Source organism: Bidens hawaiensis, unplaced genomic scaffold, assembly GCF_021521415.1.
Source record: "Bidens hawaiensis isolate Kalapana, Puna unplaced genomic scaffold, B.hawaiensis_p1.1 tig00055796_1, whole genome shotgun sequence".
Lineage (NCBI taxonomy): Eukaryota > Viridiplantae > Streptophyta > Magnoliopsida > Asterales > Asteraceae > Bidens > Bidens hawaiensis.
The window spans coordinates 55,597-68,449 of record NW_027500049.1 but is presented as its reverse complement, the minus strand read 5'-3'; positions in this window follow the sequence as shown (position 1 = coordinate 68,449).

The window sequence follows — 12,853 nt, the reverse complement described above, 5'->3', positions numbered from 1 at the left end:
AGGGGGTGAAAAATATAAAATGCAAAAATATTGTGCTTTTGTTAGTATAGATAAAACACAAAAACATAAAAAATTTAAAAAACCAAAAACATCTGAAAATTTTGAAATATTAAAAATATGGTGATTTTTTTTCTTTAATGTTTTCCTTTAAAATATTTTGAAAATCCAAAAACATTTTAAAATCTGAAAATTCAAAAAGATTGTGCTTTTTAAGTTTGTACAGAAAATTCCGAAAATCTAAAAAGATTGTGAAGTTTTTATGTTTATTAGAAAATTGAAAAAGACAAAAAGATTGTGTTTTTTTATGTATGTATAGAGAAAAACCAAAAAGATTTTTGCATACGTTCGCTGAAAATTATGTCAATTACCCATATTTGAAGGACATGTACTTGTATATGTTTGGTCCAGATATTTACTCGTAAATGTTCGGGATAGCCATTCACATGATAATGGAAAGTAGTTGGGGCGTTCGTTATGCGTTTTAGTTTATTTTCTCGCTGAAAAATATGTCGGTTATTTATGTTTGTGAAGCATGCTTGCATGTTTTGGTCCTATTATTCACTTGTGAATTGCTAGGTTAGCCATTTATTTATAGACTTAATGTAACTAGGGTGATTAAATTTATTTTGTTTTATGCTCCTCAAAATTTTTGAGTTTTTGAAGCAAAAAGAGAAAATGATAGTACATTGACTGTTTTGACCCCATATCCAGTAAAAAATAAGCTTAAAAGATTATGTGCTTAATTGTATTGGTGCATTGGTAGGTATTAAACATGCTATTAGAGTAAAGTAGGTGATATAAATATAAAGAAATGCCAAATTGAAAGAGGTGTTAGTTTCTAGCAAAAATCTCGGTGAGGATGGTAGAAATGTAATAACCTGTCATACTCAAGCCTTATACTTGTTTTGATTACCCAAAAATAAAATAAAGTAAATAAAGCAAATAACTCAATGCATTGCTCATAAACTTCTATAAAATTAAAATTTTGATCAACAATATAATGGTTTAAGTCAAGTTAGGGTGATATGGCAAAAATCAAATTAAGCTTGAACCGAGATTAGAGGCTGATAGTTTCTGATATTCTGTTCTTTTATTGAATCGTTAATCATATCACAAAAACGCTTGAAAGTTTGTTATAAGATTTAAGTGAACAACAATATCAATGACCGACTTAACGTTAGTCATAATATCGCTGAAATATAAAACTGTGATAGAAGGGCAATCGGGTCAATATGATTTTCTGCTCATACTCGCCAAAAATACAAAAATATGTACTGCTTTTGAAAAAAAAAATTGACGGGAAAACTTTTCTTGCGTGAAATTTTTCCTTAATACTTCTCGGTGATTGAGATTTCATTCTCGAAAATTCTGGCAAAAATATTTATTTTTTGAAAATTTTCGGTGAATTTTTGGCGGGAAAATCGAGAAAAATTTTCTTAATCGAAATTTTTCTAGGATGTTCCTAATGTATTGGGGACTCATCATGCAACTTTTGGTAATGTATTTTTCGGCCGCCTTTGTACGCGTTTCAATTGGCCGAGGGGGAATCCACGTTTAATTTTAAGAGGAGATTGTTGGTGAACTTTGAAGAGTATTCAAGAACTTGCTGAATTTGTCAATAAAAGGGGGAGATAAAAAATTTTCATATGAGTTTATTTGACTTGCATCTTCCTACGTTTGCAAGGTTTCTTGAACAATTACTGCAATTCGGGTGGTAATTCATGCTTGCAGAGCTACGTTTGACTGAGTCCAAGATTGCAATTGTTCTTCGTTTGGTGATTGATTTATTCAAAGATTGAAACCTGACTATGTGGGATACGAGTGTTTGTCTGTTTACTTATTTTTGAGGGACTTTGATCTTGACTATGTTGGCTACGAGTAAATGGCGGATTACTTCTGTTGACGGGGACGATTCTCGAATAGGTTGATCTTATTGAAGAATATACGAGTCTTGTCATTAGATTGAAGAATTTGATCATTTGGGGCTTATTAATGAAGGTTGGAACTCTGAATCTTATGCCCATTAATTAGTGCATCCTTGCGAATGGGATGTGGAAGAGCTTCAAAGAGTATATTTGGGATACACGTTATCAAGAGTGGGAAAACCGAAGTGAAAGATGTTGAATGATCGAGTTTTTTATGAAGATGTGTGACGAGGTTGAACGTAAAGATATGTTTCCTTTACCGCTGTTGACGGATAGTTGATGACTTGTTGCTGATTGTTGAAAGATTGAACCATATCATACGCTAATGGATGATTGAGATGTTCTCCAAGAGTTGCTCACTTTGAGGGGGTGATCTGATATGAGAGGCTACAAGTTGTTGGTTTGCTGAAAAGATTTAAACATTGTCTGTTTGCACAACCCCAAAAATCATCAGTCAAGGGGGTGTCTTTTAGTGCAAGGTTTTGTGACTGGTGATTTGCAATTAAAGTATTCAAGATTAAAGTATTCGATAGCTACGGAAAAGGGGGTGTATGTTAGTGCATGATTTTGGTGTCCGTAGCGATCGAATAAGTTATAGATAGTCTAGAATGTATATTTAATGTAAATGGCCCATTCTCTACGGATTGTAAAGCGAATGAGGCCCATCCGTTAGTTATCTAGACTAATTCGTTAAGGTATGAGCCCATTCATTTTGGAAGCATAACGAATGAGGGTTAGTTCGTTTAGGTATTACCATTCGTTATGAAAGCATAACGAATGGAGTCTAATTTGTTATGAAGGTATAACGAACTAGACGTAACTTAACTAACTAGAGCATACGGCCTATAAATAGGCATATCCATTCATATAATTAGAACGCACATATTTAGAGATCTAGATCTATGTTATTATCCTCTCATAAGTTATTCTTCACACCATAATGTATTCATCACATAAATTATCAATAAAGTATCTATTTAAAGTATTCATCTAGTATTGTTTAATCGATGTATCGACGCGGCTAGATCCATGGTAGGTTCTCTCAGTAACCAACCAAGACAATTCTAGAATGGCCACAATAATCTTCAAAGGAATCATATTCAAGGTCAGAATCAAGGTCAACAACAAGGACATGTCAATAACAACAACTTTCAACAACAAAACCAACAACAAATCATTCCTCAACAACAACCTCTTCAGAGAAACCAACAAATCTCTCCTCAAGTTCCTACAAATCAGAATAGAAACAATGCAACTTAGCAAAGAAACCAATGAAATATTTCTATAGCTCAACAACCACAAGATGGTTTGTTTGACTAGAGTAACCATGTAGAAGAGATTGAAAAGGAAAATGTTGCTTTCATGGCTAAAATTAGTGATCAAGCTGAATTTTTAACATCATATGTACATTCAAATCTATCAAACTCAGAAATACTTATATGGATGATTTATTTAAAAAAGAGATTGGTCTTCTAAAAACTGAGTATTTCAAGAAACAGAGCATAATTAATGTGTATGAAATGAGTGAAATCAGCTATGAAAATCAATTCAAACATTTAGAGCAAGATTGTTTTGACAGTTATGAAACACAATCAAGATATACCAAAAAATAGAAGATTTGGAGAATTTGTACATGGAAGAAAAGCCGGAGAACACTCAACTTCAAGTTGAAGTTGATTTTCTCAAGACTCTTGTTTCAACTGGTAACATCTGTGGGAAACTGAAAAAGATTAAACAAGAAGACAAATATAAGGTTGTTCCACCACCTTTTAATGACAATTATTTATTAAATGTGGACAAGGATAATAGAGAGGCATACTTTGAGCAGTTCAAAAAGGCTTTTGAAAAGAAAGAAGAATTTGTTGAACACTACAAGATGGTTGGTGTTGATGAGGAAGGAGAGTTTGTGTTGAAGAATGTTAAAACAAAAGAAAAAGAAGTTGTAAAATCTATTGAAGTTAAATCTTCTGTGAAAGATCCAAGATTCAAGTGAGTCATATGAAGATAACTCAAGTATATCAAGTGATCAATGCTCAAGTTGTGGAATTATAAAAATAAAAGACAAGAGTAAGAAAAGTTCAAAGGACAAGATTCCTTTGTTACTAAAAATGTTACTCCAAAAATGAAAAAATAATATGAGCAAATGAGAAGAGAACACAAATCTTTTAACTTTTGTGGAGAGACTAAAGTAAGGAAAAGCAATAATGTCAATCATTCAAACCAAAAGTCCTATAAGAAAAAAATGGTCAAAGAGGGAAAGAAGATTGAAGAAACTGCTGAAAGATATGATAGGTTTCCACCAATTTTTTCAGTGCTCTCCAATCATGAATTATTTGATGTGGGAGATGTAGAAATCATGGAAGATTATGCTAGAAGATGGTTGAGAGAAGTGAAAGCATTGGAAATTCAATAAAAATGGGAAAGGTTTTATTTGTGAATAGTTTAGTAAAAGGAAAAGATGAGAAGATTGAAGAATTTCTACTATTCTCAATCAACTTTGTTGGCCAAGTTACACATCAAAAGACAATTGGAATTGAACCCCCAATACCAAATGAAAAACTTGAAAGGGGTAACTCAAGTGTAAGTTACAAATGACAAATATGGTGCAAAATCTATGAGGTTTATGGTCATCACACTGACACATGTCAAGAAAGATTCTCTGATTAACCATTCCATGTACCAGAGTGTACCAAGTTTGAACAAGATTTTGTTCAGTACAAACAAAAGTATGCTGAGTACTTCAACAAGGGAAAAATAAGGTTAATGATGGAAAACAGAATTGTGAAGCAAATGAGAAGAAATGGAGTGTGATTACCAAGAAACTTATCAAATCTACATCTGTGACATCTCAAAAGTCTGAGAATTCTGCTGATTCTGAAGAATCATAACCAATAAAAGGAAAAGATAAATCAAGAGGAAGGTTTTCATGAGAAAGCCAGAAAAAGAACTTACTGGTGATGAAAATTTCCTTATGAAACACGCTTATGTACCACAGGGGTTCTTATGGAAGCCAAAAGATGAAGCTCAAATATAATCGTCAAAAAGGGAGACTGTAATTGAATAATTCAAAAGCATACTTTCCTATAGTGGAAACTCATTGATGTTGGTTATGAGACTTATGAGTCTTGTGAATTGATTTAAGAAGACCCAAAGCCAAATGCAACTACTGATGTTGTTGCTGATGATTTGCATGATGTTATAGCTTGTGATTTATCACTAAACTGATCACTTTCTTTTCAATTGTGCATGAACAATTCATAGAAATCAATGATGTATGGTATATGGATAGTGGATGTTCCAGGGACATGAACATGGCGGGAAGATTGTGAGCAAAGGCATTCTCACAAATGGGAAAATCTCTTTTGATAATGTTTTCCATGTTGAAGGTCTTCAATATAACCTTTTGAGCATCTCACAAATGTGTGATAAAGGTTATAAAGTTGGATCTGATGAATCTCACTGTTTCATTTTGAAACTAAGTTTACAATTCCACCTAAAATGATAATGATGATGGCACCTAGAAATGGAAACTTGTACGAACTGAGAATGAAAGATGCCATTTTTAGAGGTGTAAATTGCTTTGTCTCAAAAGCATATGAAAATGAATCCATACAGTGGCATTGAAAGTTATGTCATGTGAATCTCAAGAACATGAACAAACTTGTTAAAGGTGAACATTTTATTGGTCTGCCAACAAGATAGTTCAAACTTAATGACAAATGTGTCTCATGCCAAAAGGGTTCATATGGATCTCTTTGGTCCTGTGAGTTCTCCAAGTATTGGCAAAAAGAGGTATTGTTTGGTGATAATAGATGATTACTCAATATTCACATGGGTATAAATCTACTGGATGCATGGGTTAAAGTAATGAGAAGTGACAATGGCTCTAAGTTCAAGAATGGGACCATGACTGAATTTTGTCAAGAAAAGGGAATATTTCAGCAATTTAGTGCCCCTAGAACTCTTGAAAAAAATGGTGTTGCAGAAAGAAGAAATAGAACTATAATAGAGGCTGCGAGTACCATGCTTGTAGATGCTTATTTGCCTATAACATTTTGGGCAGATGCAATCAACACTGCATGATATGTTTAAAACATAGTCCTTCTTAATAAAAGACAAAGTAAAACTCCTTATGAGATTTTGTATAAAGAAAAAGCCCTGCATCAGGTTTCTTAAGCCCTTTGGATGCAAATATTCTCTATTAAATACCAAAGACTACTTGAACAAGTTTCAATCAAAGTCATTGGACTATTTCTTTGTTGGATATTCCTCACACTCAAAGGCATATAGAGTTTATGTGAAAGATCATCTAAGTGTGATTGAATCATCTGATATCACTTTTAATGAGAATTAGTTCAACACTGTTGATGGAGCAACATGGTTGTTTGATCTAGAGAAGCTGATCAAATCCTTCAAAATCTATCCTGAAGATATTGATGAAAATTCTTACAAAACAATTGTTCCTAAAGCATCTTCTGGAAAGAATATTGACTTAGACAAATTATGGTCTAAAGTTGCTAAGGAAGACATTGAGTTCTCTTTTAACAGAAAGATCCCTGAAGAAAATGAAGGGTAACAATATTAACAAGATGATCACCCACTAGATCAAGAAATTATTGAAACAGATGTTGGTCATACTGATAATAAACAAAACCAGGCTCAACATGACACACGGTCAATGTTTGAGAATTTGTTTCAAAATTTGAATATTACAAATGATTTTGCATCAACATCAAATCAGAATGTTGAAGAAGTATAAATGAACAATGAATCACAGAATTTAATCATTGAAGAACCTGATCAAAATGATTCAAATCTTGATTCAAATTTAACTTCTACTCAAATCATTCAAACCTTTTCTGTTGACAGAAATCATCCTGCTCAAATCATGATTGGTGACTTGCATGAAAGAGTGACTAGAAGTGCCTTTGGAACTGCTAACATTTGATTGTATTCCTGATTTCTATCTCAAATAGAACCTAAGAACATTGTGCAAGCACTAAAGGAAAATAGATGGGTAGAAGCAATGCAGGAAAAGTTAGCTCAGTTCATAAACCTGCAAGTCTAGAAACTAGTTGACAAGCCAAGAGGAAAATATACAATAGGCACCAAGTCTGTTTTTAGATTCAAGAAGGATGAAAGAGGAATTGTAATGAAAAACAAGGTAAGATTGGTTGCACTTGGATGTCTACAAGAAGAATGTATGGACTTTGACGAAGTGTTTGATCCTGTAGGAAGGCTAGAAGCAATTAGAATCTTCTTAGCCTATGCTGCTTCAAAGAATATAAGAGTGTTTCAGTTAGATGTTAAAACTTCTTTCTTAAATGGAAAGATACAAGAGGAGGTGTATTTCACTCAACCTCCTGGTTTTGAGGGTCCTGATTATCCAAATAGAAAATATAAGCTTAACAAGGCTTAATATGGATTACTTCAAGCTCCAAGAGCTTGGTATGATGAGTTGTCTAATCATCTGGTTGCTAATGATTTTCAAAGGGGAGCCATTGACAATACCCTCTTCTACAATAAAAGAGGAAGAGATTTACTTCAAGTTTATGTTGATGATATCATCTTTGGATTAACAAATTAACATATGCATTTGGAGTTTGAAGAGGTCATGAAGTCAAAATACTGTATGAGCTCTATGGGAGAGATGAATTTCTTTCTTGGATTTCAAGTTCAACAAAAGATGGATGGAATATTCATATGCCAATCTAAGTAGGTACAAGAAATCTTGACCAAGTTCAATTGCCAAAACTTGAAGACTGCTTCTACACCAATGGACACACATGAAAAGATGGTAGTTGATGAAAAGGGGGAGCCTATGGATCAACATGAATATAGAGCTAAGACTGGATCACTGATGTAATTGACTGAAACAAGAACATATATCATGTTTTCTGTGTGCGTGTGTGTGTGCAAGATTCCAAGCTAATTCAGATACTTGAAAGGAAAACCAGACTTTGGAATTTGGTATCCGAAGAACAATGCTTTTGATCTTCTTGCCTACACAGATTATGACTATGATGGATGCAACATGAGTAGGAAGTCAACATCTGTGGATCAACATGAATATAGAGCTAAGACTGGATCACTGATGTAATTGACTGAAACAAGAACATATATCATGTTTTCTGTGTGCGTGTGTGTGTGTGTGTGTGCAAGATTCCAAGCTAATTCAGATACTTGAAAGGAAAACCAGACTTTGGAATTTGGTATCCAAAGAACAATGCTTTTGATCTTCTTGCCTACACAGATTATGACTATGATGGATGCAACATGAGTAGGAAGTCAACATCTGGTGGTTGTCAATTCTTAGGAGGCAGGCTAGTCTCATGGAAATGCAAGAAGCAAACAACCATGTCAATTTCAACTACTGAAGTTGAATACATTGCTGCATCTGCTTGTTGTACTCAAGTCCTCTGTATTCATAATCAAATGCTTGATTATGGTTTGAATTTCTTAAACACTCCAATTTTAATTGATAATACCCTTGCATTATTCATAGTGAAAAATCCAGTTCAACATTCAAACACCAAGCATATTGAAATCAGACACCCTTCATCAGAGATTGCAAAAGAACTCATACAAATGAAAAGAGTTAAATCTAGTGACAACTTGGCTAATTTGTTCACCAAGCCACTAGAGTAGACCATATTCAACTTTCTATTAAAAGCTTTAGGCATTTTCAACTCTGATGTAGTCTGATTAATGATGTATGCTCATATGTGCTAACTGATTATCTGATTAAAGGTCTTGAGTGAGATGCAAATATATAACTGTGACTTTGTGATATTTGATGTGATTAGTTGTGCTTAAATGTATATATGTGACTTAGGTATCTATGATGCTTAGGTATGAAATTGTATTTATGTTTCATGACAGGTAAATGTGTATGAATGAATCTGATTTGAAATGTCTTATCTGCATACTTATCTGAAACTTTGTTATGATTATTGTGTGAAATGACTATGCATTATGTGCTTAGAGCAAGTTAGACTATTCATGTTTTATTTGATTAGAACTTCATATTAGCCTACTTTTATTTATGCATGAATGTGCATTGCTGATTATGATTGATTATGTAACTGTTTGCTTTGATCAAAATTACTTTTATATTGAAACTTATGTGATTAATTGAATATTACAAAGAAGTTTTCATAAATGTAAAATGTTTTTGACAAAAAAAGCAAACTAATGGTGAAGAGACATGATAAGATTATTCAGTTTAAGCTTTAAAGTTACGGTTTTGGTTTTGGTTTTTACTAGAGAAAAATGTATTAGGATATATTTTTTTTTGTAAAAGAAAATGCAAAAAAGTTACGGTTTTGGTTTTGGGCCTTAATGGACCTCATAGTCCAAGATGGGATTTTAGCCAAATGGCCAAAACCCAAACATGGAGGCCCAAGAAAGCTAGGAGCTAAAGTTGGAGCCCAAAAGGAAGCCCAAATAAAGTTTAAGAGTCACAACACAAGGTGTACACTTGAAGCATTTGGGTGCGGGGTCAAGTGGGAGTTCACCGATACATGCCTTGTGTCATTCTCGTCCCTTAGGAGAGATCTTTTGGTACACTTGTTTTGGTAAAAACTGTAGCCAAGTTTAGCTGGCTATGGTTATGAACTTGTGGTTGTTTTATTTATGCAGGTTTTGGTTGTTTATGTTTTGCATATGGATTGTTAACTTAAAACTAATAACTTGCATAAAGTTGGTTCCTTAGAAATCATTAGGTAATAAAATTGGTTTTATTAAAGGTTAATGATTTCACAACAAAATGGGTTTTATTAATGGAACTTTGAAAATTGGTTTTCAAACAAAGTACCATGCATTTGAATTCATGCAAATGCAGGTATGCAAAATGTTTTCCAATATAGAATTTAGAAAACATAAATCCCTTTTAAAACAAGTTAACACCATCCTTTTATACAACACTCGAATCACTTGGGAACTCGATGTGGGATAAAGGTCACCTAACCACATTGGAGGAAACTTGTGAGTTTGAGGTGGGTTTGCCATATTTGTGGGATAAAGGTCACCTAACCACTTGTTTGTTCAAATTCACATGTGTGTGTAATTGGACGACTTGATTTGGAAACCATGTGAATAGGGTCACCGAATCATGGCGTACAAAGGTGGTGATGAGATTAAACATGCCAACTAAGTATATGATGTAACCGATGCCATAAAACTAGAAGTTGCAAAGGGTTTCAATCATCAAGCGTTGACTACCTTGTTAATTCAATAGTAGGATAAATGTCACCTAACTACTATGTGAATGTAACGTTGGGTTCTAGATTTTAATCATTAATTCTCTTGAAGACATAAAAGAGTATTAACGATTAAAATTTATTAATGATATCAAAAATACTAAATTTGAGCTTTGTTAAATTATGTAGATGGTCGCAATCTACAATCCACCAAACACAATTATCTCACCCGTGCATAACCTATCACTAAGAGCTATATTTGATAAGGATCGTCTTAACTACAACAATTTTGTGGATTGGTATCGAAACTTGAGAATGGTTCTCAAGCAAGAAAAGAAATCGTATATATTAGACAATCCTATTCTCGACGAACCAAACATTGACGATGTAGATGCCTATAACGATTGGTTGAAATACACAGAGTGTTCGGTACAAGTTTCTTGTCTCATGTTGTGAACTATGATTCACGAAATTCAAAAGGGCTTTGCAAATCATGGGGCGTATGACATGATCACCCAACTAAAGGAAAATTTCCTTCCTCAAGCTAGGGTAGAAGGCTTTGAAAGGGTTCGAGGTCTTCACGCATGTCATATAGAAGAAACCCAATCAGTGAAGTGGCATCACCCGAAAACTAAGGAAAAGGTTGGCAAAAGTTGCCAAAGGTAAGGGATACGTCAAGGGTAAGTTCATAGGGAAGGCTAAAGTGGAACCACCCAAACCAAAAGAAAAGAAGCTAAAGGTTAGCTTATATGACTCGTGCTTTGGTAGTGGTGAGATAGGACATTGGAAAAGGGATTATCCAACCTATCTCAAAGAATTGAAAGACAAGAGGTATGCGGGGTAAACCTCGGGTACAACTTTCATGATCCATATTGTTCTTAATGTTATTTCTTCCAACACATGGGTATTGGATACCGGATGTGGAACTCATATTTGCAACTTGTTGCAAGAGTTCAAAAGAAATAAACATTTCAAGAAAGGAGATACCAGTTTATTTATGGGAAACAGAGCAAAGATTGTTGTTGAAGCCCAAGGAGACTACGTTTTGAATCTTCCAAATGGTTTGGAAGTTGTTTTGAAAAACAATTTGTATGCTCCTTGTTTGACTAGGAAAATTATCTCCGTTTCTCTTTTAAGACAATATGGTTAGGATTTCAAATGTTTGGACAATGGTATTTATGCTTTCGTGAATAATGTCTTTTATTTTAAAGCAATGCCGTCGAATGACATTTATGAATTTGTTCATGATAACACATCCTTTGATAACAAGTTGTACCAATCAAGAACCAAGAAATTCAAAGTCGATTTTAGTAAGACTTAACTTTGGCATTGTCGCCTTCGTCACGTTAATAAAGATCACATACGTACACTTCAAAAGAATGGACTTTTGGAATCAAATGAAGATTCATTTGATAAGTGTGAATCTTGTTTACATGGAAAGATGACCAAGGAACCCTTTAGTGGTACTAATGAAAGGGCAAAAGACTTATTAGGTATCATACATTCGGATGTATGTGGTCCTTTTAAGGCAATGACAAGGAATCGTGAAAGATACATCATTACCTTTTTTTATGAATATAGTCGGTATGGGTATGTGTACTTGTTAAGACACAAAGATGAAGCCTTTGAAATGTTCAAAGTCTTAGAAAATGAAGTAGAAGATCAACTCAATAAAACCATTAAAGTACTTCGATCGGATAGAGAAGGTGAATACCTTAGTGATGCTTTTCAAGATCATCTTAAGAGTTGTGGGATTATCTCACAACTCACTCCACCCGGAACACCACAACATAATGGTGTGTCCGAAAGGAGGAATCGAACTCTATTGGATATGATTTATACGATGATGGCTAGAAGTACATTGCTTCTATCATTTTGGGGTTTCGCAATACTATCTGCGGCCTGTATTCTAATTATGGCCTCAACCAAGAAAGTGGACAAGACACCTTTTGAAATATGGCATGGAAGGATTCTTTAATTAACATATTTAAAGGTATGGGGTTGTGAGGCTTATGTTAAGCACAACACCCAAAACAAACTTGAGAGCCGATCCACTAAGTGTATCTTTGTAGGATATCCCAAAGACTCTATGGGATATTATTTCTACAACCCAACTGAGCAAAAGTTGTTTATTGCTCAAAAGGCCAAGTTCTTGGACACTAAGTTTCTTATGAAAGGAACTAGTAGAATGGTGGAAATCGAGGTGGATCGAGAACCAGAAGCCAATACACGTTTGGTTGATACTAGCAATCAACAAGAGGTTGTTGAGAATGATCAAATGGTTGATCAAAACAAACAAAACATTCGCAAATCTGGTAGAATTAGTAATCCACCCGAAGGATATGGATTTTTCATGGATGGATGCTATGTGGTAGATTCGGATGTGACAATCGTCAATTTCAGGTTCACTCCGTTAACTCAACTCCGTCAATTCAAACTTAAAGATTACTGAATCTTTAACGCACACCTCATTACATTTAAACTAGGGTTTAAATGACGCTTGACACTTACTACATGTGTAGTCTTACGGGAATTGCACCGAAACGCAAACGAGTTGACGCAAACAATTGATGAATAAACGAAAAACGTCAAAACAATAATTATGTAATAATTATGTGTTAGACATATGTGATACTAAATTATATTATGTGTGATGCTAGACAAGAAACAAGAACTAGTTAATTAAGCTAGAAAAGTAACAATTAAAAGTTGAGGGACTAAAGTGTA